Raw genomic sequence first — 4,799 nt, 5'->3', positions numbered from 1 at the left:
ATACACACAACAAGGCGAGTCGTATTCTAGGTAAGACCCGCCCTCCCGGATTCCTCCCCGCCCTGTTACTACAGCCTCAGACAAAACATGGCGACCAGACGTCCCCTCCGCGGGAACAGCCTCCCGTGTCCGTGCCGCTACCGAGCCGGTGGCGGAGGCAGCTGTTTCCCGCCAGTTATCAATCATTTCATTTCCTTTTTGCATATGTGGTGGTGTTTCTTCTATTTGAATGCTCGCCTGATGCAGTTAGCTCTCGATGTAAACATATACCGCGCTCCGGAAGATCCGTGGAGGAAGATCCCGTCCATGTCACCCGCCTTCCGCGCTTTAGCTCGAGCCGTCAGCCCGCAGCGCATTAAACCCGATCTATGCCAGCGAGCCAATCAGCGCTCAGAACAACAAGGCATGGTGCTTGTCCACATGGGCACCCGCCCGGCCCGAGCGCAGCTCATTTGCATGGCGAGAGCGTGACTAGCCACCCTGCTGTCTCGGGACCAGACCTGTCAATCAAGCGGCCGCGAGGGCGTGGCTTACTGGTAGGCGTTTGTGATGTGGGTGAGCACACTGAGGAGCGATTGATCAAACTGTACACTTATTCAATAGATTTAAGGTTGTTGTTTCTCAATAATTATTTTGCAATTTGCCTTTTAACTAGTTCCTATTTTTATACTCGTCTTCCTATTTTATTAGTAGGTGTGTATTAAGTCCAGTCACATCTCTCTCTCCCTTATTATTATTAGTTATTTTCCCTCCTCTCCCACACTCTCTGTGAGCAAATTTTTGTCTCTATTACATAACTACATACCATCTGTTTTCTGATGGCTTTAATATAGTCTGCTTATACATATACATACATACACACACACACACACACACACACACATGCATATATATATATATATATATATATATATACATACATACATACGTGTTTACATAATATATATACTATGTAGGGCAGGGCAAAGGATGTAAGATTTTGTCAAAAGGAGATATGACGTACATATATACATACATGCTGAGATATGTATACATACATGCTGTATGTATGGATGTAGGCATGTATGTACTATATATATGGCTGCGTGGTAACAGTCTTTGATTGGACTCGACTCAGTGGTATGTACGCTCCACCTCATCACAGAATCTGACTGCCTCAGCCAATCAAAACAGTACCTTCGAAGTGCGTAAGAGCTGCTTACACTGCACATACACACACATACACACAGTGAATAGGGCAGGCATACCTAACTAAACGTACTAACAACATTACAGTGTAGACTGACAACCCCACAAATTGGTTTATCTGATGAGCTACAATTCAGTTTATCAATGCACAGACCGAAGGTGCTGATGTGGGCCTACAGATCTCAATCTGATCAGTAATGTTACTGCAAGCACCATAACAACCTGAAACCCCAGGATAGACATGCACATGTGTTTGTGCGCGTGCATGTGTGTGTGTGTGTGTGGGTGAATGAAAAAAGAAAAGTCATTTTGGCAACAGGACAGAATGCATGAGAGAGAATGAATGAAGCAGCAATGGAGGGGGATGCAGGGAAGAGAGGGGTGCGGAGCCTCTGCACATGGTAAGCACATGGACTGCATGAAAAAGTGTATGGGTGTACAAATACACAGAGAGGAGAGGAGAGGAGAGGAGAAGAAGAAGAAGGGGGTGGGTTGGAGAGGCAAGGGAAGTGGGAGGGAATGAGGGAGGGATAGACTGACCCACTTAGAAGTGCTGCATCACTCGCGGATCTATAGAGTGAAGAGAAAGAAAGAGGGAGCAAGGCAACACACGAGAGCAAAGATAGGGAAACACCTCAAATACAGAAGAGAGGCACTCGGCAAAGGGCATGTGGCATCACATCACAGACATGAAGGAAAAAGAAATACAGATGGTTGGTTTTGACCAAACTAAGATGTTCCATATTGAGTGCTGCTCTGGAATGGTTGGCTGGATAAATGGCTAATCATACACTGGATGTGCAGCATTTTAGTGACTAGACCAGAAAAAAAGCCTGCCCCCCTTGTTGATATCACCAGTTAATTCCACTTCAATCATGAGAGGAATAATGGTTGTGCAAATGGCAGTCTCACTCTCTCACTGGTGATGCTAATATTCCTGACACACACTTGAACTAAAGCTCTAATGTTTCTACTGTGCTGCCTCTGCTGTGAGTGTAGTACAGGTTTCTTTTCTTTTCATTACTTCCACGTCCATGTCACCTCTTCCTACTTCTGCATTAGGTGTAGTTAAGCATCTGGTTTTCCCCTCGTTCACGTTATGACCCCATGCCACCACTAGAGAGCGCCATATTCTGCACCATGCCCTGTTGAAGCAGCTCCAACCCTCCTGATGTGCTGCTCACACACACACCAGCCTCCACTACATGGCTCTGCAGGGGATTACGATGCTGGTCACGTAAACTATAGTGGGCTGACACACAAACCTATATTAATGCAGACCCTGCAGCAGGCAGTGCTTTGGCCCACACATAAAAAATAATGCCTCTGTGTGCATGCAATGGAGAACAGCCACAGTGCTGTATCAAATTGTTCAATACACTAAGAGAATCAATACATTAACATCTGCTGGAGACAAGTCTATTGTATCTATTGTATACACTGACCTTGAAACCTCTCAGCACTGTCATATCACACCAGCTAATCCAAATGGATGCTGGCTTATAGCTCTCTGCAGCGCCCAATCACTCTATTCAAATACCTGCATTAATTGCACACTTAAGATAGAGGTATGCATGGGCTGAGAAAGCAATATACATGAGAAAGTAAGCTTCTTCTATGCTTGTTTTACAGTCTGAGCATGTATGAAGGAAGAGCATGTGGAGGGCATGAGAGTGTGGTGACGGAAGTAGGCCAATGTTTCTACTCCATTGCCTCTGCTGAGACGTGATTTTCAGTCTGAGACAGGTTTATTATCCTTTCATTACATCCCATGTACCCATTCCCCATTTCTATGTGCATATATCGAGCTGACTTTTAATCCTTTCCCCCTCTCCAAGTCCTTAATCTCTGAACCTCATTACTAATGTCCTTTTCCTTTATAAACAGAGTAAACTTTGTGTTGTAGCCCCTCTCCTGCTTGGCATCTGCCTTCCATGCCCTATTTCTCCACCATCCAAGACCTGCAGGACTGAGGAACAATCGTGGAAACAGTACTCTGTTTCATTTTCTTGAGCAAAAGTAGCAAGACTCTGATAGAAAAATACTGCCCTGAAAGTCCGAATTTTACCTAAGAAAAGTATTTTTAGTAAAATCTACTTAAGTAACAAGATTACAAGAAAATAGACACTAACGGTTTTAAGTTATTGATGCAGTAACATGTAAGCAGTATTTTAATGTTGTAGGTCTAAGTGCCTCATATACTGTTGGCTAGTTTAAACTAACAATGTATGTCTTATGTTTTCCATGTTAAACCATATTCTGCCAAGCAATTACAGCTGTCAGATAAATACATCTCTAGTGGAGTAAAAAGTACAATATTTCTCTCTGAAATGTAGTGTAGTAAAAGTATCATTAAATTGAAATAATGAAGTACCAGTATACCAGAACCGTACTCATGAAAAGTACTTGAGTAGATGTACTTTGTTAGTTTCCACCTCTGCTGAACAAGGTGTGGTGCTAACACCCTTGCTGTCGTGGCAACTGTTGCCAGGATACCAGTGAGCACAGAGAAAGATTAATGTCTGTGGATGAGTGAGCAGGTGTGTGTGTGTGTGTGAAGAAGTAGGCTGTGGTACTGTACATTATTGATAAGGGGGCCTGAGCTCTCCCTGCTGCCACTTGATGTGTTTCTCCAGTCAGAGCTTGAAGTCTAAGAAATGGGACTGTACCTGAGGAATAAGATGTCATGTGTTATTAAATCAGACTGACTGTCTTAGTTTTACTATCATATTCCACCTCCTGTGCTCTTCATCTCCCAAAAGATCTCCCATTATGCCACTCTAGGTTAGGGCTGATCTGTTTCCTCTGTCTCTGCATCAGTAAGGTCAGTGAACTGTGATTTGACAGACAGCATCTGACCCCTGGTTGTTGGACAATGGCCTAAGGGTGCAAAAAGGCATTAGTGTACCACAAAACCATCATATCTCCAGCTGAACTGAATAGCCATCCATGTATGTCATGCTAGAGGACTCACATTGGCTGCCATGCCCCAAAATAACATTTCTAATTGGTTAAGCTCACAATTAAATGATTAAAATTAGTTTTTTTTTTTAATCTAGTAATTTAGGATTACACATGGAATTACTATTTATGATGACACTACATTTTTTACACAGGTTAACAGCAAGGGTGACAAATTAGTCAAGGATAATTGTAGTGAGGTTAAAACTTGCTTTGTAACACCCACAAATAAATGATGTGTTCCTGCAAAGCAATGTGATCTTGTTTCAGGAAGCCAGTAGTTGGGTGCCTGCCTTTTTTTTTTTTTTTTTTTTTTTCAGTTCAGTGTTTTGAATCGCAACAGAACATGCAAAAAGTCAAGTGTTCCCAAACCGGTGATTCCTGTTTTATACCAACCTGCTTGCTAACATTAGGAAAAAAAACAGTAAAATACAACAGTGGACTCAAAAGTAGTTTGCCATCACTACCTGTCCATATGCAATACATTCATACATTTAATATCAAAAAGGGCTGTTAAGTGTGCTGTGCAGCTCTAACCTCACAATGTTACTTAATGGTGCCAAATCCTGTCTGAATTCCGTAAGATTCGCTTCAGTTCCTTATTTCCCCTCACCTTGTCTCCTTAAGAAAATGCACAAGACAAGAAAATG

Source organism: Myripristis murdjan, chromosome 14, assembly GCF_902150065.1.
Source record: "Myripristis murdjan chromosome 14, fMyrMur1.1, whole genome shotgun sequence".
In the NCBI taxonomy this organism is placed as follows: Eukaryota; Metazoa; Chordata; class Actinopteri; order Holocentriformes; family Holocentridae; genus Myripristis; species Myripristis murdjan.
This window is presented reverse-complemented; position numbering follows the sequence as displayed.